The sequence below is a fragment of the Macaca nemestrina genome, chromosome 8 (genome assembly GCF_043159975.1).
Source record: "Macaca nemestrina isolate mMacNem1 chromosome 8, mMacNem.hap1, whole genome shotgun sequence".
Classification (NCBI taxonomy): Eukaryota; Metazoa; Chordata; class Mammalia; order Primates; family Cercopithecidae; genus Macaca; species Macaca nemestrina.
Genome location: NC_092132.1, coordinates 37,392,779 through 37,420,778, shown reverse-complemented (window position 1 = coordinate 37,420,778; position 28,000 = coordinate 37,392,779). Strand labels below are relative to the sequence as shown.

The 28,000-nt window shown below is 37.8% G+C and overlaps 2 long non-coding RNA genes across 2 annotated transcripts in view; both read left to right on the top strand.

Moving 5' to 3' along the window:
- Positions 1-14,991, top strand: LOC105475988 (uncharacterized). The gene is made up of 3 exons (XR_983764.2): positions 1-127; positions 9,354-9,509; positions 14,661-14,991. It is a non-coding gene; the product is annotated as an uncharacterized lncRNA (long non-coding RNA).
- A 131-nt stretch (positions 14,992-15,122) lies between these two features.
- The window catches only part of LOC139355656 (uncharacterized), a 28,424-nt gene continuing 15,546 nt past the window's right edge, over positions 15,123-28,000 (top strand). Inside the window, exons 1-2 of the long non-coding RNA XR_011606472.1 lie at positions 15,123-15,252; positions 22,921-23,119. This is a non-coding gene — a long non-coding RNA (uncharacterized lncRNA). The remainder of the gene's footprint in view (positions 15,253-22,920; positions 23,120-28,000) is intronic.

Sequence of the window (28,000 nt, the reverse complement as noted above, 5' to 3'; positions counted from 1 at the left end):
TCCAACGGCAGCGCCAACCTTTCTGCAGGGGGATCTGACCGAAGGACTGATGACTCCTTTAAAGTTTTGCAATATTCCACACCTCTGCCACTTTTTAATTTACATCTTGTCCGTGTTTTGCAGGAAGGTATGGTAGCCGGCTGAAATTATTCATAAAATGCGCCCCCACTTTGAGGAGTGAGATGGGTATTCTCGATAGCTTTCGCTCATCCTCAGAACTGTTATTTACTTTGTTTCTCCTCCAATAAAACTAACAAAAACCTGTGATCCATTGCCTGAAGTACTCAAGAAGTTGGGGCCTTGATTCTTTAAAAATAATTTTTAAAAGTTCACTTCCCACTAAAGTATTTTTCATTCTTAATCCTCCTCTCTCCTCCTCCCATTTCCAAAGTCTCCTGAATTAAACTTTTAGGTGCTCTGGGTTTGGGGGAAATATTCTGTTTAACAAAGTGTTACATTAAATAGACTTGATGCCATCCAATTTCATTCTAGTGAAATCTGTCCTGCATTCACTATTGTAGGAAAAAATGTATGTATTCCTTAAGCAAAAGATAAGAATTTATGCCACTAACCGTTAGCAGTATGAATGTCTATAGATATGCCCACCGTTACCATATTATTATGATAGCATTTTATACTAAATTCCCTTTTCTATTCCTTCAGTTTCAGATGTTCAGAAATTTGATGACTTAAAAGACAATCATATAAAAAGAATATTGCAGTACTCATATTTATTAACTATTCTATTATTGCCTATTCTTAACTATTTTACAGACTCACAATTACATAGTGGTATTTACGTGCTAAGAATTTCAGCATTGTGCCTTTGATGCATGCCTGAGAACACCCAAGTAAATCTGAGTTGAGGTCATTGGTCCCATTTCATAGATAAGAAAATCCAGCCCTGAGACTGGCCCACAGGGCGCAAAGAGAGTTGACAAAACACATTTCAGAAACAGTGGATCTGTTTCTTGACTTTTGAGTCCTTGATTTTTATCACAGAATTTGGAAGCAATTGGAAACATTTCAGTGTAGGGAGTGGCCCCAGTGTTTGGCATAACTTGATATTTCTTGATCATCTTGTTATGATGCTGAATATCTCTTCAGCACCATAAATACTACTTCTTTCCAAATATAGTCGTATATGCACATAACAAATGAATTGTACTTATAAAGGAGTTAAATATATGGGAGAAAGGAAGTCTTCCCTAAGTAAGTCCCCCTGCCTCCTTGCAAGGCTTTGAGATCCGTTCCAGATAAATGGTAATCAGTGTCCTTTAAAATATTTAAAGGCAAAAGTAAACACAAGACCAAGCAGATCTAGCACTACCATTAATCACCTGGGTCACTTTGGGCAATTTTCTTGGTCTCAGTTTCCTTGGCAGTATTTTTAGGAAATCTGCCCAAGGTCTCTTTCACTTCTACATGTTCTGGTTTACAATCAATTTTCTATTTTTACTAGGAAGTTTGCTGTGGTATCTAACCAGTGTGAGGGCAAACTCATCAGTGATGGTTCTTTCTGTAGAAAGAATAGGGTTAGCCACTGCTGTCCTTAGTTAAATTTACAGACCACTTTCACCCTTATCCCTTCAAAGACAACTTTCCATAATTTTAATTTTAATCCTTTGTGTTGTACAGTTGATGCATTTTTAGCCAGAGATACTTTTCAGTTTAGTGAACCCCAAGATTCAGTTCATGAGGAAGAATTTTGATAGCACCACTTCTGTAGAAAATTGGTTAATTTGTTTAGTAAGAAAAGAATAGGCTCTGAAAGAAAGGAAAATTCTTAATTCCTTCTTTTGCTCCCTCCTGGTCTATCTTTGCCTCTTAAAAGATACCAGTGAACCTTAAAACTCTGTCAGATTTAGTTCTTGGGGTACTTGGAGTCTCACACTTAATCACTTTGGGGCTAATTTGTTGATAATGCAGACTTTTTTTTTTTTTTTTTTTTTTTTTTTTTTTACATTCACTGAATATTTTTCCTGACTTCAAAATCCCAGGAATGTTCTTGTTACTAAAAAATACAACCCTAACGGATCCTAGACTATCATTAACTTTAATCCCATATCTCTGCTTCCTTTCATTTCTAAACTCTGAATGTGGTGTTGTTGAGGCTCACAGCTCACAGTTTCTCCATCTTGGAGACTTAATGGACTTTTTCTTCAAACTGAGTTTATATAGTGATTTCATTAACCCGGCTTTGTAAAGAGACTTGTGCCTGGGTTCTGTTTATAGAGAAGTATACCGAGGAGGTTGACTCTATACCACTCATTGGTGATAGGGAAAAATAACCAAGGGCAGAAGTGGGGGATGATGTTATAGATAGGAAATAACTTCTGTATTTTATTTTTTGACTTGTAATTGTTCATACAGCTCAGAATTCAATCCTTACAAAAGAGCATAACAGGGCAAAGTCTCTCCTACCTCCTTCTCTCAGGCATCCAGTTTTCCTTAGAGTCAATCAGTTATTCTTATACAAACTTTCAAGGTTTTGGGTATACTTCAGGAGATGTTTTGTGCTTATCAAACGAGTAACTTGATAATCTTTTTGCTTATTAAGCAAGGAGAGAAGGAAGAATGTATTATATATATGTATATGCACATATATAGGCATACATATATGTGCATATACATATATATAATACATTCTTCTCTATTTTATAATATATTCTTCCTGTCTTTTATGCAACTAGTAGAATACTGTATTCACTAATCTGTACTTTGATTTTTTTTTTTGTTTATTTTTTTGAAATGGAGTCTTGCTCTGTCACCAGGCTGGAGTGCAGTGGCATGATCTGGGCTCACTGTAACCTCTGACTTCCTGGTTCAAGCAATTCTCCTGCCTCAACCTCCCGAGTAGCTGAGATTACAGGCACACGTGACCATGCCCAGATAATTTTTGTATTTTTAGCAGAGACACGGTTTCACCATGTTAGCCTGGATGGTCTCGATCTCCTGACCCCATGATCCACCTGCCTCGGCCTCCCAAAGTGCTGGGATTACAGGCATGAGCCACCATGGCATCAGTTCATAGAGAACTGTCCTGTTCTTTTTATACAGTCACATATTATATCATTGTATGACTGTATTTAGCCAGCCTCCCTACCAATAGACATTTAGATTGTTTTCATACTTTTTATATCTTAAGCAATACTTCAATTAACTTTTTCATGTGTCATTTTACCTTTCCATTATAAATTCTTAAAAGTAGAAAAGTTGAATCAAACAGTTGGATATATGTGTGTGTGTTCTACAAATTGCCTTTCACAAAGGTTCTTTCATATTACACCATGTGAAAATGCCTATCTCTAGATGCCGGCCAACACTTTTTGACTTTTGACACTTGTAGGCAAAAAGTGGTATCTCAGTAAAGTGCTAATTTGTATTTGTTTTCTTTTAGATGAAATTTTGTGTGTCTTTAGTATGCTCCACCCATTTGTATTTTCTTTTCCATGAACTCTCTGAAGATATAATTTGCCTATTTTTCTATTGTGTTCTTGGTCATTTGTTTTTGTTTGTAGAATTTGCATATATTGATATATATTATCTTTTGTGACTTGAGTTGCAAATATTTTTCCAAGTTTCTAATTTATCTTTTGACTTTGTTTTTGATGTATATTAATATGTAAAAAATTTTAAATACTTTTACATAGTACAGTTTGCCGGTCTTATCTTTTATAGCTTCCTGTGTTATACTTGAAAAAGCTCTTCCTCACTATTTATGACAATCCCACAAACAATATCATACTGAATGGGCAAACGCTGGAAGCATTGCCTTTGAAAACCAGCACAAGACAAGGATGCCCTCTCTCACCACTACTATTCCACATAGTATTGGAAGTTCTGGCCAGGGCAATCAGGCAAGAGAAATAAATAAAGGGTATCCAAATAGGGAGAGAGGAAGTCAAATTGTCTCTGTTTGCAGATGACATGATCCTATATTTAGAAAACCCCATTGTCTCAGCCCAAAATCTCCTTAAGCTGATAAGCAACTTCAGCAAAATCTCAGGATACAAAATAAATGTGCAAAAATCACAAGCATTCCTATACAACAATAGCAGGCAAACAGAGAGCCAAATCATGACAGAACTCCCACTCACAATTGCTACAAAGAGAATAAAATACCTAGGAATACAATTTACAAGGGATGTGAAGGACCTCTTCAAGGAGAACTACAAATCACTGCTCAAGGAAATCAGAGAGGACACAAAGAAATGGAAAAAAAACATTCCATGCTCGTGGATAGGAAGAATCAATATCATGATAATGGCCATACTGCCCAAAGTAATTTATAGACTCAATGCTATCCCCATCAAACTACCATTGACTTTCTTCACAGAATTAGTAAAAACTACTTTAAATTTCATATGGAACCAAAAAAGAGCCCATATGGCCAAGACAATCCTAAGCAAAAAGAACAAAGCTAGAGGCATCACGCTACCTGACTTCAAACTATACTACAAGGCTACAGTAACCAAAACAGCATGGTACTGGTATCAAAACATATATAGAGACCAATGGAACAGAACAGAGTCCTCAGAAATAATGCCACACATCTACAACCATCTGATCTTTGACAAACCTGACAAAAGCAATGGGGAAAGGATTCCCTATTTAATAAATTGTTTGGGAAAAAGTGGGTAGCTGTAGGTAGAAAACTGAAACTGGACCCCTTCCTTACACCTTATACAAAAATTAACTTAAGATGAATTAAAGACTTAAACGTAAGACCTAAAACCATAAAAACCCTAGAAGAAAACCTAGGCAATACCATTCAGAACATAAACGTGAGCAAAGGATTCATGACTAAAACTCCAAAAGCAGTGGCAACAAAAGCCAAAATTGACAAATGGGATCTAATTAAACTAAAGAGCTTCTGCACAACAAAAGAAACTATCATCAGAGTGAACAGGTAACCTACAGAATGAGAGAAAAATTTTGCAATCTATCCATCTAACTAAGGGCTAATATCCAGAATCTACAAAGAACTTAAACAAATTTACAAGAAAAAAACAACCCCATCAAAAAGTGGGCAAAGGATATGAACAGACCCTTCTCAAGAGAAGACGTTTATGCAGCCAACAAACATGAAAAAAGCTCATTATCACTGGTCATTAGAGAAATGCAAATCAAAACCACAATGAGATACCATCTCATGCCAGTTAGAATGGTGTTCGTTAAAAAGTCAGGAAACAACAGATGCTGGAGAGGATGTGGAGAAATAGGAACACTTTTACCTTGTTAGTGGGAGCGTAAATTAGTTCAACCATTGTGGAAGACAGTGTGTAGATCCCTCAAAGGTCTAGAACCAGAAATACCATTTGACTCACCAGTCTCATTACTGGGTATATACCCAAAGAATTGTAAATCATTCCAGTATAAAGACACATACACGCATATGTTTACTGTGGCACTGTTCACAATAGCAAAGACTTGTAACCAACCCAAATGCCCATCAGTGATAGACTGGATAAAGAAATGTGGCACATATACACCATGTAATACTGTGCAGCCATAAAAAAGGATGATTTCATGCCGTTTGCAGGGACATGGTTGAAGCTGGAAACCATCATTCTCAGCAAACTAACACAGGAACAGAAAACCAAACACTGCATGTTCTCACTCATAAGTGGGAGTTGAACAATGAGAACACATGGACACAAGGAGGGGAACATCACACACCAGGGCCTGTTAGGGGGTTAGGGGTTAGGGGAGGGATAGCATTAGGAGAAATACCTAATGTAAGTGATGGGTTGATGGGTGCAGCAAACCGCCATGGCACATGTATACCTATGTAACAAACCTGCACATTCTGCATATGTATCTCAGAACTTAAAGTATAATTTTTAAAAAGAGAAAGAAAACGCTCTTCCTTCTGCCATTCTTTTTAGATTTTCATTTAGGATTTTTCCAATATATTTTGTCAATGTTAACAACCATAGGGTACTAGTGATTTTATGACTGTACACTGTGGGCTACAGTAGAATAGATTTAAAGTTTTCTGAATCTTTCATAAACATTTATGCTCATAGATTTGGTTGACTTTGGCACTGATTCTTGTTTTCATTAGCTAATTGATTTAGAGTTCTCTTATCTTTTATGTTATCTGATATTCATTCTCAGATTTCAGATTTCTCACAATCTTTTTATTCATTGTTGATATTTGTTGTATGCACTCTTCCAGTCTAGAATTTATCCTTTAATTGCTTTGGAACAAATTATGGCATTTTTGCCATTGTGTTACTATTGATAGTTTTTTCCTGTTAAATGTAAGAAGAATGTCTGTTTTGCTAGTTTCATGTGATAGCCTATGTTCATTTAATATATTTTGTATGAAGTAATTATATTAATATGAAAGGTCTTCAACAAGGTCACTGACCAGTCCATATCTAGGCTAATTGGTTGTTTTAAAAAGCCACATCATAATCACTTATTTAACATTTTAAAAATGTGTAAATATTTGACTCCTCCAAATGTTAATACTGTCTTCTGCCACTTGAAAACTCATCTGTGGACTGATGTGATGAAGCCTATTTCTCATTTTGTGCTTCATCCCCATGGAAGAAGTCCAGGAGGCAGCTTTGTTGACTTCAAAGGAAGGCCAACGCAGACCAGCTCAAAAGAGAAAACTCAAGATTTGACCCAAAGTTTTCAAATCATTTCCCTTATTGAATCTTGTGTGCCCTGAGCTCTTTTGAACTAAAGTAATATGTGTAATTTCCATTATTTGTGATGTGAATGTGGTTGCTAGAAGGAACTATTACTCCACACAATTAACAAGAGATTCTCAGTTTTCTTAAGAATTAGGCTGAGTTTTCATTAAATGAATAGAAGGTCTGGTTTTACTGTATTCATGAACACTCCGCTTGCTATGCTAATAGAAGTAAACAATAAAACAGGTAATTCCTAAAGGCAGGAAATACCCTTCTCTGAACTTTTTTCTGTACTAGTATCCAAAATAGATATGCCTCCCCTAATCATTCCATTTGTCTTTAACTTATAGTTGTAATGAATTGTGTTACTGCTCAAGAGCAAATTTGTCAGCCACCCTCAGCAAATGTACAAAAGTATATGTCACACATTTTATGTACTAGTTTTATTTCTTGCTCCATTTTATGTTTCTAGCCTTATTTTCCCTTTCCCACACTTTCCTCAGCTATTTGCAATGTATTTTACTTTGCTACTTTGCAGTATCATGTGCATCTCTAGAAGCCCTTTCAACCTTGGGACAGTATGGAAAAATTGTATTGCAGATAAAAGAAAAAATACATACACAGGTCAGAGAACAAATGTGGGAATTCTTCTAGTTGCAAAACATGTCTATTCTAACTATTCATTCCAGAAGTGAAGAAATAAACATGGGGTAGGTTTGGGGATCAACTAAGCCCACTAGGGCATAGGTGCAAGCCAATACTCCAGAAATCATCCAGTCTTCATAGGCCTCTCTAGTGTGGTGAATCACAATGACATTTTGGGCATCAAGAAACTAATGTCCGTTTAGAGTTAATCTCCAGTCATCCCCAAAAGTCCAGTTAGTTCCCCTTCCCAGAAACAGTCATCTGAGTAAATGGACTGAGGTCCTATTGTGGAAGACCAGGAAAAAGATTTACAGTGAGGATGCTGGTTCCAGAGACTTGATCTCTTCATTCAATGAGCTTAGGGGCTACGAACTGGCTCAAGTCTGGAACTGGTTAAGCTGTGGCTCTCTGTTGTAGTGACTCAAGTGATACCTCTGTTAGCCAGAAAGGAAGTACTTCTACTATCCAAATCAAGAAAGACATTAGTAAGCTGCTCATCTATTTCAGTCCTAGAGAAAAAATGAGTTATAAATACCAGCTACAGGCCGAGTGTGGTGGCTCATGCCTGTAATCCCAGCACTTTGGGAGGCTGAGGCGGGTGGATCACCTGAGGCCAGGAGTTCGAGACCAGCGTGGCCAACTTAGTGAAATTCAGTCTCTACTAAAAATTCAAAAATTAGCCAGGTGTGGTGGTGCGTGCCTGTTGTCCCAGCTACTTGGAAGTCTGAGGCTGGAGAATCACTTGAACCTGGGAGGCGGAGGTTGCAGTGAGCGAAGATCACGCCACTGCACTCCAGCCTGGGTGACTCTGTCTCAAAATAAATAAATACCAGCTACGATCATATGACTAGTTGCAAAACACAGACTATAGTAGTTATAAGTATTTCCTCCTTGATTTAAAATGAATATCGAATATCAATATTTTTCATCTCATAATTCCTCCATTATCTAAAATAAGATGTGTTAACTGTAGTTAACCTTATATCTCAGTATTTAAACTATAGAATATGAAATAGTGAGTGTAACTCAGATAAAAGAATGAATATTACCCCAGGATTAATAAATGGGCATGTGAGACTTTCAGATTTCCCAGAGATTTCCCAGAGAAAAGTTTGCCAGGATTCTTCCAAAAGGGTAACTCCTGGAGGAACAAGGAGGGTTGGGGGTGGATAGTGATTGTCTTCTCTTTTATTCTTCTTTTCCTTGTGGACCCTTCCCCTTTTGAAAAAAAGGTATTTTGCTGAAGATTTAATGGAGTTTCTAGAAAGAGCAAAAGGAGAAGCATGCAGAGCTGTTCTATTGTTGTTTTTCTTCATGTGTTTTGCCTTTATTCATTCAACAAATATTTAATGATGTCCTTTATATTGACATTGTTAGGGTGCTGAGGATACAGCAGTGAGAAAGGAAGACAAGAACTTTCCCCTTATGAAACTTACATCCCAACTGAGAAGAGTTAAAATATAAAAAGTAAATAAATAAACAAGAGATTGTCTTTGACTTTCAAGGTTTTTATCTTATTTTAGTACTTTTGATTCTGATACAATATTTAAAAGTCCCAAATAGCCTTTACTAAGTATCATCAGTTACTTAAAATTTACTTCATTTCTTTTATCATTTACTTTATAGCTATGCATTTTAAAAATATAAACTATTGATGAGTAAACTTTAAACATGGTCTGTTACTCCTAAATACTTCAGTGTATACTTCCTGAAACAGTAACACCTACTTATATAACCTCAATATTATGAAAATTAGAAAACTTAATATTGATGTAATATTATTATCTAATCCAAAGTCTATATTCAAACATTCTGAGCTGTCCAATATGTCCAATAAGTTACAAACTTGTTCCAAACCAGGATTGAGTCAAGAATTATATACTATACCTAGTTGTCATGCTTGTTTGTCCCCTTTAGCCTAGAACTGTTCCTCAGGCTTACTTTGTCATTCATGTCCTTGATGTTTTTCAAAACCACAGTTCATTTTGTCCAGTGTCTTTTAGTTTGGCTTCTGATGTTTCCTCATAACTAGATTGAGGTTATGATTTTTTTTAGGAGAAATGCTATGGAATTGATGCGGTATCCGCCGTAGGACATAACATCAAGAGGAACATTATGTTGGTCTATCCCATCATGTCAAGAAGAAGAGGATGTTGATCTGTTCCGTTACCCAGTACTTGGTTAAGATGTTGTCTGTCAGGATTTTACATGGTAAAGTCACTATTTTTCCTTTTGACATTAATAATTAATATATGGAAAACAATTTGGGACTATGTAAATGTTCTCGTTCTCATTAAAATTTCACCCACTAATTTTGGTATCTATTAGTAATTTTTGTCTGATCAATTATTACTCTGATGGTTGTTGATTGGTAACTTTCTAACTATATTATTTTTTCCACAATTCTTAGTTGTCATTCTACTGTAAGAAAGAGCTTTTTCAATTGGGTTCAGTGGCTCATTCTTGTAATCCCACCACTCTTGGAGGCCAAGGAAGGAGGATCACTTATGGCCAAGAAATTGAGACCAGCCTTGGCAATATAGTGAGACCCTGTCTCCACCAAAAAATAAAAATAAAATAAAATAAATGTTTAAAAATAGCCAGGCATGATGGTGTATGTCTGTAGTTCTAGGTACTTGGGAGGCTGAAGTGGGAGGATCACTTGAGCCCAGGAGTTGGCGGTTGCAGTGAGCTCTGATCATATCATAGCTCACATGCATTCTGGCCTGGGTAAAGAAGGGAGGGAGGAAGGAGGGAGGGAAGGAAGGAGGGGGGAGGGAGGGAGGGGGGGAGGGAGGGAGGAAGGAAGGAAGGAAGGAAGGAAGGAAGGAAGGAAGGAAGGAAGGAAGGAAGGAAGGAAGGAAGGAAGGAAGGTTGGTTTCTCTTTTCCAGGAGTGATTGATTGGTATCAGTATGGACCCATGGATTCTTATTTTGTTTAACGAGTTATATTGTATTATTATATTTATTTTGATGCTTGATTTGTCCCAGATTTGGCCTGTGAGAAAATTTTAAACTAGCTTCTGTGTCCTTCTCATATGTTCTCAACATACTTTGAATGCTTTTTTACTTTTTTGTACAGCCCTAACTTCCAGACTCATCTTGTATTTTCCCTCTTCAAGCCTTGGAATGTATCTTTCCTCCAGGTAGTCTTGGCTTCTTTTAGTGGAGAATTATATTATGAAATGAAAATCTGGATGCTGAGTGTATACATTGCTGCTGTAGTGTCATAGCTTCAAACTCTTTTCAGTGTCAGAGTTAAAACCATGAGTTCTTTATGTACTTCCCTATTCCAATCCAACACTAAGTTTATTCTAGCCTTTCCCCTTCCCATATTTGTAACTACCTCTGCAACAGTGATAAATGTGATTTGGAAATAAATATAAAGAGCCATTACTTCTTTTGTGTAAGTGTCAAGAAAAGCATTACAGAGATGATATATGAGCTTGGTCTTGAAGACTGAGTAGGATTTTATCAGAGAAGTTAGAAAGGGCATTTAAGTCAAAAGTGATAGAAGAGGGAAAACAGAGAGCTATAAAATCAAATAGTTGTCTGGCCAATGTGTTATTTGGGTGTGGCACAGAGTGAAGGAGGGAAGATGAAGGCTTATATTGGCAAAGTAGATTACAAACAGATTGTAAGTGAACTGGACTTCCATGCAAACAAATATAAATTTTATCTTCAACGCACTGAAGATTTTCAGTTTTAAGTAGGAGTTGTAACATATTCGATTGTACATTAAAAAGATAATTACTTTGGCAATACTGAGAATGCATTGAAAGAAAACCAATTAAGAGGTTGGTTACAAAAAACTATACATACAAACACATGTATATAATAATATGATTCATTATATATTATATCACCATATTATATATATTATATATACACATACATTACAGTTGACTTTTATTATTTATGATGGGTATATTCTATAAAATCACTATGAACGCTGAATCGGTGAATACTGAAATATTGTTCCTATGAGAAATACAGGCTTAGGTTCCTACAAGCCTTTGATCACAACATTTTCATCAACTAATCACTACATAATCATTTTTTATGTATGCTTCTGTTCAAAGACACTTTATTTAATATATATTATTAATACATTAACACCAAACTCGTGGCAACAGTACTATGTCTCATGCCTGTAGGAAGCTTATTTAACACATGTATTTTCTTCCATAAGGCATGCATATTCTTCTTGCACTTAGGAATACTGGACAGTACTTTAACATCTCAGTTGGGAACCATTTTAAAGAATGAAACCATCAGCAGGGTACAGCAGCTCATGCCTGTAATAGCAGCACTTTGGGAGGCCAAGGTGGGTGGATCACCTTAGGTCGGGAGTTCGAGACCAGCCTGACCAACATGGAGAAACCCCATCTCTACTAAAAATACAAAATTAGCCAGGCGTGGTGGTGCATGCCTGTAATCCTAGCTACTCGGGAGGCTGAGGCAGGAGAATCGCTTGAACCTGGGAGGCGGAGGTTGTGGTGAGCCAAAATCACACCATTACATTCCAGCCTGGGCAACAAAAGTGAAACTCCATCTCAAAAAAAAAAAAAAAAAAAAGAAAAGAAAAGAAAAGAAAAGAAGAAAGAAAGAAAGAAAGAAACCATCAACAAAAGCACACAAATATAAAAAGCCTGGTACTAAATAGATTGAAAAAAGGACACTTGTTTGCAGTATGAAAGCCGAAACAAGAAGGCAGAACAGCATCTTATCAACACATACTGGAAATGTGCACATTGAGAGTCTCAAATTTTTCAACACTCCGTGAATGTCCATGAATCCCTGTGAGTACCACAAATATTAATTTTGGGGTTACATGTACAGAGGACATGTACAGCACAGCCACTAATGGACCTCAGATACCTCTGTTGTTCCAAGTGAGAAGGCAAATTTGCAAATATGGAATCTGAATAATGAGTACCAACTTTATATACAGAAATACATACATACATATAAAACTAAACCAGTGTAATGTTAGTGGAAATGAAAAGGAAGGAAGATAACCAGTTCAATGTGGGAGTAGGAGAGGTAGAAAACAAAGATGCTGCTGAAGTTTCTATTTTGGAAGACTGGGCAAATGTTGATGTTATTACCCCCAAAAAACAATCCTAAAGAAGATTAGGAGTGTCTTAGGGGTCTTAGGAGAAAAAGAAAATACAATTTTAGAAATGTAGAATTTTAGAACATGAACAGCATCCTAATAGAAATAGCAAGAAATCAGTTGGAAATAATGTGGAACTGAAGCACCTTGCAGAAGCCATAACTAGAGATATAAAATTTAATTATGAAGTACACATAGAATACAATGAGCCTGTGAAAATGGAAGAGGTTGTCTTAGTATGGAGGCAAAATCCAAAGAGAAAACCTTGAAAAAACAATTAAATGTAAGGGTCCTACAGGAAGAGAAGCAGTGAATAAGCCAAGGACAAAATTGGGAGGAAATAACTCAAATCTAAAGAACCTAAAAGGACAATAACAAGGAAAGAAGGCTGGCCAATGTTTCCTAAGAAGGATAGAAAGTAAAGGAAATATTTTACATGCAAACATGTATGTAATACAATTCTAAATATGTAGCATTATTTGTATCTTTGCCTGTGTCACACTGTAATTTTTATCATGCTTCCAGATGGTAGAAATTAAGATTAGAAAGGTAGGTATTCCCAAAGCATACCAGAGTTCAAATGGACTAATGCAATAGTGTATTGTAGAAATCAGAAGTAACCTATTACTATCAATCTGAAGACAGAGGAAGAAAGATACACATCAAAGATCATGAAAAGTTGATTCATGAAGCCACATTAAGAAACAGAAGTTTGAGTATCTCATCCTAGCAGGGCCTATCCACAAGTAGAGTATGATGAGAGAATAAGAGCAGAAAACTGGGAAAGAAGACAACTGAAAGAGAAGATCAAGCATGATGAAGAATAGGCCAGAACTTCCAGAGAGAAGACTTCTAGATCCCAGAAATGGTAAGCTAGACTATTTGAACCAACCCACCTGCTGAAAACAACTAAAAATGATGAACATAATATTAATAAACAGCCAAGGAAGCATTAATATAATAAGGAAATTACAGGCCAAACAAGACCCTAGGAAGGTAGGTAACCACAAAAGCTACTTTCATCCTGAGGGTATTTGCCCAACTTAGGAATTTTGAATTTTACTTTTCTCAAAACGAAGAAAGTCCATTGTGGCAAGAGAAATAGAAGCACACACCAGTTGAGGAATAAACTAGAAGACCTGTCTCATAATAAACTGGTACAATAGTTATACCCTCAGCGTCAAGGTAGCTCAGTAGTAAATTGGTCCTCATCACATCTTGCATGCCATATTTACATCATTTGGGTGATTTAGGACCCTGAAGCACTGAATTTAAATTACGGTGATCCTAGACTGATAGTGTCCACAGGTGCTGGCAGAAACAAATTCAAAACCTGTCTGGGAATAAAGTAATTTCATCTTGGACTCCATTATTCCTGCAAATAATTTTTCAAACACAATGACTAGCATAAAATAAAGGATAATCAGATACATACACACAAAAAGCACTTGGGTACGAAACAACAAACAAACTAAAAAGATCCATGAAGATCCCAAATGTTGGTGTAATCATACTTACTATAAAACAGTCATGCTTTAATATATTTAAAGAAGTAAAAATGAAGCTTGACGATACCTACAGGGAATAGATTTGGCAGCGAGTAAGATAGAAAGAAAAGGCTAAGGACAATAAGGTTTTGGGAAGAGAAGAAAGGATTTTCTTTGCATCCATACATGCCTATATAATGAATAAAAGCAATAATATCATTTTAATCAAAATGCATTAATAAGCCCCTGCTATGTAGCACATATCTGTTGCTTTTGCATGTCTACTTTCCATTTCCCCTTCCTCTAAAAAAGCAATCTTATTTTCCTTAAAGTTACCACCCATCCAACCCCATCCATTTATAAATAAGGCTTACCTTTCTGTAGACAACAAGAGTGGTAACATGACCCCAGCCTGACCAATTAAAACATTCCACTTTCATGATTTAAATCATGAAAACAGGTTGGAGGCTGGAAGCAACCCATACTGACTAGTAATGGGCTTATAGAAGTTCTTGATCATTCTGGTAGGTTGTACTGTGGTTCTTAAGTATTTACTCCCCATTTTCTTTAGAGTAATTGTTAATCTTACTCATTGCTATGGAACTTAGTAGTGACTTCCTGTGGGAGAAACAGTTTCCTGCCTCATTGGTATGTCTTGGCCATGCAACTTGCTTTGGTCAGCAGCATGTGAGACCCATGCCACATCCAAGCAGAAGCTTTAAGAACATAATGTGTTTTTCTTTTCCTTTTCTTTAGGTGTAAGAATGGCATGTTGCTATTCTATCGTGGATCCTGGAATAAGAGGACATGTGCAGCAAAGCCACTGATGGACCTCAGATACCTTTGTTGCTCCAAGTTATTGAGATTGAGGGATCATTTGTTACAACAGCAAAGCTGACTCATGTATCATTAAATTGCCTTAGAGGCATGAACACCAATATTTTTTAAAGTAAATTTCTGAGTTACTTTCCTTCCAGGACTACATGCTCTGAAATTAAGTTGATTCAGGAAAAAATATTTGAAATACAATTTTGTCTATATAAACATTTTTTATTTCTCAATACCTATGTTGTACATTAAAGAGAATGCCAAAAAATCCATTGTTTGTGTACAAAATTTCATAGATCTACAATGCCTGAGAATGTTAAAAAAAAAAAAAAAAAAGAATCACCATAACTTCTCCCAGCAGAGACTTAGATTGGTTTGCTCTCATTGCAGGAAAAATAGACTTTATTTGTAAATGTTGAAGAAAAAAAAAAAAAGAGAGAGAGAGAGAACGGGGACCTGGGCAAGATAGCTGAATAGGAACAGCTCCAGTCTGCAGCTCCCAGCGAGATCAACACAGAAGGTAGGCAATTTCTGCATTTCCAATTGAGGTGCCTGGGTCATCTCATTGGGACTAGTTAAACAGTGGGTGCAGCTCACAGAGGGCGAGCAGAAGCAGGGTGGGGCGTTGCCTCACCTGGGAAGTGCGAGGGGTCGGGGAACTCCCTCCCCTAGCAAAGGGAAGCTATGAGGGACTGTGCTGTGAGGAACTGTGCATTCTGGCCCAGATACTATGCTTTTTTCACAGTTTTCACAACCCTTAGACCAGGAGATTCCCTTAGGTGCCTACATCACCAGGGCCCTGAGTTTCAAGCAAAAAACTGGGGCCATTTGGGAAGACACCGAGTTAGCTGCAGGAGTTTTTTTTTCTTACCCCAGTGGCTCCTGGAATGCCAGTGAGACAGAGCCATTCACTCCCCTGGAAAGAGGGCTGAAGCCAGGGAGCCAAGTGGTGTAGCTCAGCGGATCCCACCCCCACGGAGCCCAGCAAGCTAAGAATGACTGGGTTGAAATTCTCGCTGCCAGCACAGCAGTCTGAAGTCCACCTGGGACACTCAAGTTTGGTGGGGGGAGGGGCGTCCACCATCACTGAGGCTTGAGTAGGCAGATTTCCCCTCACAGTGTACACAAAGCCACCTCAAAGTTCGAACTGGGCGGAGCCCACCGCAGCTCCACAAAGAAACTGTGGCCAGACTGCCTCTCTAGTTTCCTACTCTCTAGGCAGGGTGTCTCTGAAAGAAAGGCAGCAGCTCCAGTCAGGGGGTTATAGATAAAGCTCCCATCTCCCTGGTACAAATTACCTGGGTGGCAGAGGGGATGGCTGTGGGTGCAGCTTCAGCAGACTTAAACATACCTGCCTGCCAGCTTTGAAGAGAGCGGCAGATCTCCCAGCACAGCATTCAAGCTCTGCTAAGGGACAGACTGCCTACTCAAGTGAGTCCCTGACTCCTGTGCCTCCTGACTGGGAGATACCACCCAGCAGTGGTTGACAGACACCTCATACAGGAGATCTCTGGCTGGTATCTGGCAGGTGCTGGGACGAAGCATCCAGAGGAAAGAAAAGGCAGCAATCTTTGCTGTTCTGCAGCCTCCACTGGTGATGCCCACGAAAACAGGGTCTGGAATGGACATCCAGCAAACTCCAGCAGACCTGCATCAGAGGGGCCTGACCATTAGAAGGAAAACTAACAAACAGAAAGGAATAGCACCAACATCAATAAAAAGGATGTCCACACAGAAACCCCATTCGAAGGTCACTAACATCAAAGACCAAAGGTAGATAAATCCATGAAGATGAGGAAAAACCAGCTTAAAAAGGTTGAAAATTCCAAAAACCAGAATGCCTCTTCTCCTCCAAAGGATCACAACTCCTTGCCAGCAAGGGAACAAAACTGGATGGAGAATGAGTTTGACAAACTGACAGAAGTAGGCTTCAGAAGGTGGCTGATAGCAAACTCCTCCGAGCTAAAGGAGCATGCTTTAACCCAATGCAAGGAAGCTAAGAATCTTGAAAAAAAGTGAGAGGAGGCCTGTAATCCTGGCACTTTGGGAGGCTGAGGGGTTTGAGACCAGCCTGGGCAACATGATGAAACCCTGTCTCTACTAAAATCCAAAAAAATTAGTGGGCCAGGGTGGCATGCACCTGTAGTCCCAGCTAATTGGGATGCTGAGGCAGGAGAATTACTTGAACCCGGGAGGCGGAGGTTGTAGTGAGCCAAGATCTCGCACCACTGCACTCTAGACTGGGTGACACAGCAAGACTCCATCTTTTAAAAAACAAAAACAAAACAAAAAAAGCAAACACACACACACACACACAAAAATGTTTAGAGGAAATGCTAAGTAGAATAAACAGTTTAGAGAAGAATATAATTGATCTGATGGAGCTGAAAAACACAGCACGAGAACTTTGGGAAGCATACACAGGTATCCAAAGCCTAATCAATCAAGTGGAAGAAGGGATATCAGAGATTGAAGATCAACTTAATGAAAAAAGCATGAAGACAAGATTAGAGAAAAAAAGAATGAAAAGGAATGAACAAAGCCTTGAAAAAAATATGAAACTATATGAAAAGACTAAACCTATGTTTAATTGGTGTGCCCGAAAGTGATGAGAATGTGGGGAGAATGGAACCAAGTTGGAAAACACACTTCAGTATATCATCCAGGAGAACTTACCCAACATGGCAAGACAGGCCAACAATCAAATTCAGAAAATATGTAGAACACCACAAAGATACTCCTCAAGAAGAGCAACCCCAAGACAATAATGGTCAGATTCGCTAAGGTTGAAATGAAGTAAAAAACTGTTAAGGTCAGCCAGAGAAAAAGATCGGGTTACCCACAAAGGGAAGCCCATCAGACTAACAGCAGATCTCTCTGCAGAAACCCTACAGCCAGAAGACAGTGGGGGCCAATATTCAACATTCTTAAAGAAAAGAATTTTCAACCCAGAATTTCACATCCAGCCAAACTAAGCCTCATAAGTGAAGCAGAAATAAAATCCTTTACAAACAAGCAATAGCTGAGAGATTTTGTCACCACCAGGCCTGCCCTACAAGAGCTACTGAAGGAAGCACTAAATATGGAAAGAAAAAACCGGTACCAGCCACTGCAAAAACATACCAAATCTTAAAGACCATCGACACTATGAAGAAACCGCATCAACTAACAGGAAAAATAACCAGATAGCATCATAATGGCAGGATAAATTTCACACATAACAATATGAACCTTAAACGTAAACAGACTAAATGCCCCAACTAAAACACACAGATAGACAAATTGGGTAGAGTCAAGACCCATCAGTGTGCTGTATTTGGGAGACCTATCTCACGTGCAAAGACACACATAAGCTCAAAATAAAGGGATGGAGGAAGATTAACCAAGCAAATGGAAAGCAAAAAAAAAAAAAAAAAAAAAAAAAAAAAAAAAAAAAAAAAAAAAAAAACAGGGGTTGCAATCCCTGTCTCTGATAAAGCAGACTTTAAACCAAGAAAAAAACAAAAAAAGAGAAGGGCATTACATAATGGTAAATGGATCAATGCAACAAGAAGACCTAACTATCCTAAATATATATGCACCCAATACAGGAGCACCCAGATTCATAAAACAACTTCTTAAGAGACCTACAGAGAGATTTAGTCTCCCACACAATAATAGTGGGAGACTTTAACACCCAAATGTCAATATTAGACAGATCAATGAGATGAAATTATCCAGGATATTTAGGACTTGAACTCAGCTCTGGACCAAATGGACCTAATAGACATCTACAGAACTCCCCACCAAATATCAACAGAATACATATTCTTCTCAGCACTACATCACACTTATTCTAAAATCGATCACATAACTGGAAGTAAAACACCCCTCAGCAAATGCAAAAGAACACAAAATCATAACAAACAGTCTCTCAGACCACAGCGCAGTCAAATTGGAATTCAGGATTAAGAAACTCACTCAAAACCACACAACTACATGGAAACTAAACAACCTACTCCTGAATGACTACTGGGTAAATAATAAATTCAGGCAGAAATAAATAAGTTATTTGAAACCAATGGGAACAAAGACAATGTACTGGAATCTCTGGGACACAGCTAAAGCAGTGTTTACAGGGAACTTCATAGCACTAAATGCCCACAGGAGAAGGCAGGAAAGATTTAAAATTGACACACTAATAGCACAATTAAAAGAACTAGAGAAGCTGGGCATGGTGGCTCACGCCTGTAATCCCAGCATTTTGGGAGGCCAAGGTGGGCGGATCACAAGTTCAAGAGGTCGAAACCATCCTGGCTAACACAGTGAAACCTTTTCTCCACTAAAAATACAAAAAATTAGCCAGGCATGGTGGCGGGCACCTGTAGTCCCAGCTGCTAGGGAGGCTGAGGCAGGAGAATGGCGTAAACCTGGAGGCAGAGGTTGCAGTGAGCCGAGATTGTGCCACTGCACTCCAGCCTGGGCAACAGAATGAGACTCCGTCTGAAAAAAAAAAAAAGAAAAAAAAAAAAAAGAAAGCAAGAGCAAAGAAATTGAAAACCTAGCAGAAGACAAGAAATAACTAAGATCAGAGCAAAACTGAAGGAACTACAAGCATGAAAAACCCTTCAAAAAATCAACAAATCCAGTAGCTGTTTTTTTTGAAAAAGATTAACAAAATAGATAGACCGATATCCAGACTAATAAAGAAGAAAAGATAGAAGAATCAAATAGACACAAGAAAAAAAGATAAAGGGGATATCACCACTCATCCCACAGAAATACAAAATACCATCAGAGAATACTATAAACACCTCTATGCAAATAAACAAGAAAACCTAGAAGAAATAGATAAATTCCTGGACACACACACCCTCCCAAGACTAAACCAGGAAGAAGTCAAATCCCTGAATAGACCAATAACAAGTTCTGAAATTGAGGCAGTAATTAATAACCTACCAACCCAAAAAAGCCCAGGACCAGACAGATTCACAGCCGAATTCTACCACAGGTACAAAGAGGAGGTGGTACCATTCCTTCTGAAACTATTCAAAACCATAGAAAAAGAAAGACTCCTTCCTAACTCATTGTTTGAGGCCAGCATCATCCTGATACTAAAACCTGGCAGAGACACAACAACAACAAATTTCAGGCCAATATGTCTGATGAACAACAATGCAAAAATCCTCAATAAAATACTGGCAAACCAAATCCAGCACCACATCAAAAAGCTTCTCCACCATGATCAAGTTGGCTTCATCCCTGGGATGCAAGGCTGGTTCAACATATGCAAATCAATAAACGTAATCCATCACATAAACAGAACCAATGACAAAAATCACATGATTATCTGAATAGATGCAGAAGAGGCCTTCAATAAAATTCAACACCACTTCATGTTAAAAACTCTCAATAAACTAGATATTGATAGAACATATCTCAAAATAATAAAAGCTATTTATGACAGACTCACAGCCAATATCACACTGAAAGGGCAAAAGCTGGAAGAAATCCCTTTGAAAACTGGCAGAAAACAAGGATCCCTCTCTCACCACTCCTATTCAACATATTATTGGAAGTTCTGGCTAGGGCAATGAGGCAAGATAAATAAATAAAGCGTATTCAAATAGGAAGAGAGGAAGTCAAATGTCTCTGTGTGCAGATGACATAATTGGATATTTAGAAAACGCCATCATCTCAGCCCAAAACCTCCTTAAGCTGATAAGCAACTTCAGCAAAGTCTCAGGATATAAAATCAATGTGCAACAATCACAGGCATTCCTATGTAGCAAAAACAGACAAACAGAGAGCCAAATCATGAGTGAACTCCCATTCACAATTGCTACAAAGAGATTAAAATACTTAGGAATACAACTTACAAGGGATGCGAAGGACCTCTTCAAGGAGAACTACAAACCACTGCTCAACAAAATAAGAGAGGACACAAGCAAAGGGAAAAATATTCCATGCTCATGCATAGAAAGAACTAATATTGTGAAAATGGCCATACTGCCCAAACTAATTTATAGATTCAATGCTATCCCCATCAAGCTACTATTGACTTTCTTCACAGAATTAGAAAAAATTACTTTAAATTTCATATGGAATCAAAAAGAGCCCATATAGCCAAGACAATCCTAAGCAAAAAGAACAAAGTTGGAGGCATCATGCTATTTAACTTCAAACTATACTGCAAGGCTACAGTAACTAAAACAGCATTGTACTGGTAAAAAAACAGATATAAAGACCAATGGAATGGAACAGTGGCCTCAGAAATAATGCCACATATCTCCAACCATCTGATCTTTGACAAATCTGACAAAAACAAGCAATGGGGAAAGGATTCCCCATTTCATAAATGGTGCTGGGAAAACTGGGTAGCCATAGGCAGAAAACTGGAACTGGACCCCTTCTTTACATCTTATGCAAAAATTAACTCAAGATGGATTAAAGACTTAAACATAAGACCTAAAACCATAAAAACCCAGAAGAAAACCTAGGCAGTACCATTCAAGACATAGGCATGGGCAAAGACTTCATGACTAAAACACCAAAAGCAATGGCAACAAAAGCCAAAATTGACAAATGAGATCTAATTAAACTAAAGAGCATCTGCCCAGCAAAAGAAACTGTCATCAGAATGACCAGGCAACCTACAGAATGGCAGAAAATTTTTGCAATCTAAGCATCTGACAAAGGACTAATATCCAGAATCTACAACGAACCTAAACAAATTTACAAGAAAAAAAACAAACAACTCCATCAAATAGTGGGCAATGGATATGAACAGACCTTCTCATAAGAAGACATTTATGTGGCCAACAAACATGAAAAAAAGTTCATCATCACTGGTCATTAGAGAAATGCAAATCAAAACCACAATGAGATACCATCTCACATCAGTTAGAATGGCAATCATTAAAAAGTCAGGAAACAACAGATGCTGAAGAGGATGTGGATAAATAGGAACACTTTTACACTATTGGAGGGAGAGTAAATTAGTTCAACCATTATGGAAGAAAGTGTGGTGATTCCTCAAGGATCTAGAACCAGAAATACCATTTGACCCAGCATTCCCATTACTGGGTTTATACCCAAAGAATTATAAATCATTCTACTATAAAGACACATGCACATGTATGTTTATTGCAGCAGTGTTCACAATAGCAAAGACTTGGAACCAACCCAAATGCCCATCAATGATAGACTGGATAAAGAAAATGTGGCACATGTACACCATGGAATACTATGCAGCGATAAAAAGGATGAGTTCATGTCCTTTGCAGGGACATGGATGAAGCTGGAAACCATCATTCTCAGCAAACTAACACAGCAACAGAAAGCCAAACACTGCATGTTCTCACTTATAAGTGGGAGTTGAATAATGTGAATGCACGGACATAAGCAGGGGAACATCACACACCAGGGCCTGTCAGTAGGTGGGGCCTAGGGGAGGGATAGCATTAGAATAAATACCTAATGTAGATTACAGGTTGATGAGTGCAACAAACCACCATGGTCCATGTATACTTATGTAACAAACCTGCACATTCTGCACATGTATCCCAGAACTTAATGTACAATTTTTAAAAAATCATAAGGGAGTCTGTGTATAGGGGAGACCACTCCTCTCTTTACCACTATCACCATAAAAATATTTACAGACTATAAATATCTTGGTTTCAGGACCCAACTGGTCATCTGATAGTTTAGTTATGGTCTCAGTGCAGAAAGAAAAATATGTTTCTTGGTTTTAGAGGAAGGAAAAGGAAAACAACTCAAATGGTTATATTTTTTAATTCCAAGCTGCAAAGGAAATGTTTTCTTTCACAAAAAACCAATGAAGCAAAACTCCTCTGAATTTTTACATAAAGCTAAAAAAAGTAATATTATTTCAGAAAAGGTGGGCTTCTCATTTGAAAATATAATGATATTAAGTCAGAGTACCACCGGCAATACAGCATGTAGATGAATGTAGATGAAATGTGTATAGATGTAGCCAACCTGCTACACAGCTTTCCTACTTTAAAAAAATCAAAATTACTTTTCTCCTAAATCTAAGAAAGAGTAAATTTTCCCACCGCCCCCTGTTTTTTAAATCACAGTAAAAAAAGAAAGTGAGAACTAGAGAAAACCTGAAGGGATGGCATTTGTAATTCATTTGAGTTTCAGTTCCAAGGAGGTTTTTCTAATTTTTTTTTTCCAAAAGGCTAAATACGCATAAAAAATAATAAGAAAAATATGCTGCTCACTGCATCCTGAATCCTCATCTTTCAAACTGGACCTGTTTGCGAGTGTCAGTTAGAGCCTGCCAACTGTAGAAGCTGTATTCCTGTTGGAAACTCCTAGTGCAAGAATATCATATTTCTTTCAGAGTATAACCATTGCAATTTGCTAATATTCTTAAGGTAAGAGGGAAAACTCAGTTTGCTAACTGTACCCACCAAGTTTGTGTTGGAAGTTGATGATTGTTGGGTACACAGAGAGATTTTTTTTTTTAAGATTCCAAATGTTTTCTATTTGTTTGTTGTTGTTTTCCCTTTTTAAAGACATACTCATCCATCAAATGAGTAGGTTAAGATTTTCTTTCCTGGTTGGGAAAGAATCTGTTCTTTCCCCCTTTTTTGTGGCAATTCGTTATATTTACAAGATTGATCACTGGCTATAAATCTCATGTGTCAAAGATACTTTGGCCTGTTCTTTGCTGCATCATTGTGAAATATTAGTAAATCAAATATAACCGACTGTGTCATCCAATGTGTGTGTTTCTGAAAGTGAAAGCCAAATGTAAGTAAATTGAATTGGCTGACTTCTAAGAACCAGAGAGCTGTAAGAGGTAGTTTGGACTGAGTACAATCCCAGTCCTCACTCATTGTACTCCTTCCACTTCAGTAACCAAGTTCTCTAACTACAAACCCCTGCTTTGGAAAGGCTAGTCTTTGTTTACAATGATGCACCATTATGCAGCCAAGTGAAATGGAATTTGGAATCTTCCATCCCTTCATCTCTCAGTGCACAAACAGTTGTATCAGCTTTGCCTCCAAATTCAGTCATGCTGCAGGTGTGTGTTCCTTCCAACTACAACCACATCAGGTCCAATTAGACTTCTCACAGTATTTTTGGAAGAGAAGAAGATATCTCCCTTCTTTCCCATATGCTGCAGCCTCTTCTTCTTCTTCCTCCTCTTCTTCTTCCTCCTCCTCCTCCTCCTCCTCCTCCTCCTCCTCCTCCTCCTCCTCTCTTCTTCTTCTTCTTCTTCTTCTTCTTCTTCTTCTTCTTCTTCTTCTTCTTCTTCTTCTTCTTCTTCTTCTTCTTCTTCCTCCTCCTCCTCCTCCTCCTCCTCCTCCTCCTCCCAGGTTATCATCTGGTGCAGGGGTCACAAACTCAACCATTATGGATTTGATAGGTCACATAAATGAGGAAACTGAGTAGGTGGGAACTACGGTGAATTAGAGATTGCATGTCCGATTTATAGAGGGAAGTCACTGCTTTATTCTGACCAAATTTATTTCACATAAGTATTTGAACTCCTGAAGCCAAATCTTTCCATTTTTCAAGAGAAATTGTCTATCAGGCAAGATTCAATCAAGATAACTATGCAAATCCAAATTTTTATAATATACCCCAATTTCTACATGTAGCCAACTAACAGCTTTTTTTGTATTTGTTATTGATATATGATAGCTGTACACATTTTGGGGGTACATGTGATATTTTTATACATGTATACAATGTGTAATGATCAGATCAGGTTAAAGACATACACACATATATGCCCTGCTTATCAGTTAAGCTAGTGGGGCTCCAATTTGTGATAGTATTATAACAATATTTCTGTAGTCACACCAATGAATAAAATTAGCCCCAAAATATTTTACCGAAGTTATAATCTCAACCTTCTCAGAACTGTAGGACACATTCAGCTCAGCAACTGCAGGCCACTTAATTTTGTGATCATTCATCTATTTACTTGTTTATGCACCAAACATTTACAGAGTGTCTATGCTAGAGGAAGGGCGTATAGAGAGAAATAAGACATAGTACTTGTCTTTAAGGAGCTTATAAACTACCCAGGAGGTCTGACCTGTAAACTAAATTAGGCCAGGCACAGTGGCTCATGCCTGTAATCCCAGCACTTTGGGAGGCTGAGAGATGGGTGGATTACTTGAGCTCAGGAGTTGGAGACCATCCTGGGCAACATGGTGAAATTCTTTTTCTATCAGAAAATACGGAAAAAAAAATAGCTGGGCCTGGTGATTTGGCCTGTGGGCTCAGCTACCTGGGAGGTGGGAGGATTGCTTAAGCCAGGGAAACAGAGGTTGCAGTGAGCCAAGATTGCACCACTGCACTCTAGCCTGGGCAACAGAGCAAGACTCTGTCTCAAAAAAAAAAAAAACAAAAAAAAAAAAACAACAACAACAAAAAAAAAAACTAAACTAAACTAAATTAATATGTGCATCAACAGCTTATTACAGGAATTTATTTAATGCAAAGAAACAAACTTGGGTCATTTAAAAATTAAAATCACAGTTCTGCTTACCGTTTCCCCAATCTCCCATGCACAATTCTCCCCACCTAATCTGCATGTCACATATGCTAATTATTGCATAGACTGAAGGAGTTGGGAATATTTGCTGGCTGTTTCACACTTACTACTGACTAAACTTCATTACTTAAACTGTGCATGCCAAGAAGCCAGTTACACACCCACCTTCTCAGACACTCTGTATATGTGACTGGACGTATATAACGTAAGATGGAAGAGAAATAAAGACTGTTTCTTGTTGTTTTAACTTTTCTCATCTTAACTTCTCCCATATCCCCTACACCTCCTAATCCCCTCACCTTAACACTCATTTCTATGTATGGGTAGAACATAGCAAAATACCTGGCATGATTTTTATCCAACAGAAAATAATGGAATAAGATTTAATCTCTCTTTAAAAAATGAAAGTATGTCATTTGCCTTTGAGACTTCCTACCTTGAGCCCTACAATGTAAATAGGTATCCAAATATACTGGACTGAGGAAGGGAGTTAGAATAGTAGGGTTTTTCAGAGTTTTGGAATCATTCAAATTGGAATCATACAATTGGCTGCTGTCATGTGCAACTGAGTTTGGGGGTCCCTATATATTTCTTTTTATTCATAGAATAGAAACTATTTATATCCTCTAGAATAAATTATAAGCTATATTTAAAGGATAGATTATATTCATTGAGCATCTTCTATGTTTTAGGCACTATGTTAGATTTACTATTGAATTTAATATTTACAGTTACTAGGTAGTATTACCACATTTCCAGACCTGGGAAACTAGAGCAACTTGTACAAAAGGACACACTAGTCAGCGACAGTGTCAGGGTAGACATACAGATTTGTCTAACCCTGGGCCTTGCTCCTCTCACTAAACCACACTGCTGCCCTGAAGTATATCCTTGTTCACTTGGTCATGATTTCACATTTATAGATCCCTTAGCTGCCACTTGATCTTTAAGCCAAAGAAGTAAAAGAAAGCCAGAGAACAGTTAACAATTTCAAATGCAGCTGTACCTGTCCAATTTTTTTAACAAAGCCACAATCTGATTTCAGCCATGGTTGTAGCAAATACCCTAGCTAAAATGCTTGTGAATTGGCTTCCCTGGTAATAAGTAGGATCTGGTAACAAGTACAAACATAAGATAATATTGGTTATTCTCTTGTAATTTATTGTGGGATGGATTGACTTCACTGAGACTGAAGATAGACACATTTAATATACGCCATTTTACAACGCAAACAGACAAATTGTCATTGGTTGCTATTAACATCAACCATCAATGCAACAGTGCTATTCGGTCTCCCTAACGTCCCTCTTGGCCTAGCTGCCTATTTAGCCTCACCTATTAGATATATTGTATACATTAATAAATGCATATACTGAGGTAGTTATGTGTGCTTGTTGTATGCTTTACACACAGTAATTTTCACTCCTCTATCAAATTGAGCATGCAAATAAGCCAATTATATGCCACTGTATTAGTCTGCTTTCACACTGCTATAAAGAACTGCCCAAGGCTGGGTAATTTATAAAGAAAAGAAATTTAATTGACACACAATTCCACAACGGCTGGGGAGGCCTCAGAAAACTTACAATCATGGTGGAAGGGGAAGCAGGCACGTCTTACATGGTGGCAGGCAAGAGAAGAAGTGTGAAGGAGGAACTTCCAAACATTTATAAACCCCATCAGATCTTATGAGAACTCACTCATTATCATGAGAACAGCATGAGGGAAACTGCCCCCATGAACCAATCACCCCCCTCTCTTGATATGTGGGGATTACAATTTGAGATGAGATTTGGGTGAGAACACAGAGTCAAACCATATCAGCTACCTTTACAGATTCTCAAATGTACATTAAAGAACATAGATTCTACAGTCTCAAATCTACATTAAAGAACATAGATTGTACAGTCAACCAGAAGGTTGAAGAGGGTCTAGTGTGAATCAGGTTCCCTCTTACCCACCCACCTCCCAATCCCGCCAATCTGTAATCTAGAACTCTAATGAGGTGGGTCCTGTACATCTCCTCTGCAACTACAGAAAGAAGTAGGAGAGTAAATATTAAGTATTAATTTCTAGTGTAAATAGTCTAGGAAGGAAAAGAAATCAGGGCAAAAATAGAGCCTCATATCACTCTCCCTACTGCTCTGAGCCAGTCCCTAACTCAAGCTTTTTTCCAGATCCCAAAACCCTTCCATTCAAGGTTATTTCACCACTCCCTCCACGTATGTGTTCACTAATTTTTACTATTTAGGATAAATCCAGGTACATGATAAGCCTTTGTCTGTTTTCCTTTCTAAAGGGGCCCATGGTGATGGGAGAATCTGCTTCCTACCTAGTATGACCACATTTGCCATTGGAAATTCTGCTTCCAAACTGTAAGAATCTGTGCTAGTGAAAGAGATTCCCCATGAAATTCCCATGATCCATTCCATGGTGCCCCATTCTTTAATTCCAGCCCTGGCCCCTCAAAATTAGGGGATGTTGATAGTATTTTTTTCTAGCATATTTGTCTATTTACTCTGTGAAATTACTCTACTTTATTAAAAGGGAAGTTTGTATATCCCTTAATGATTTTTTTAAATTTGGTCCCATCTGCAATTAATCTAGCAAATTTATTAAAGCTTGTAGCATATAGATGACCTTCTTCCAAATTTCATGTACAACTTCTCTATTTCTGTATTCTTTTATTCTTTTTAATTGAGAGTAGGAAGATTCTATCATACCACTGTTCATGCTTCCATTT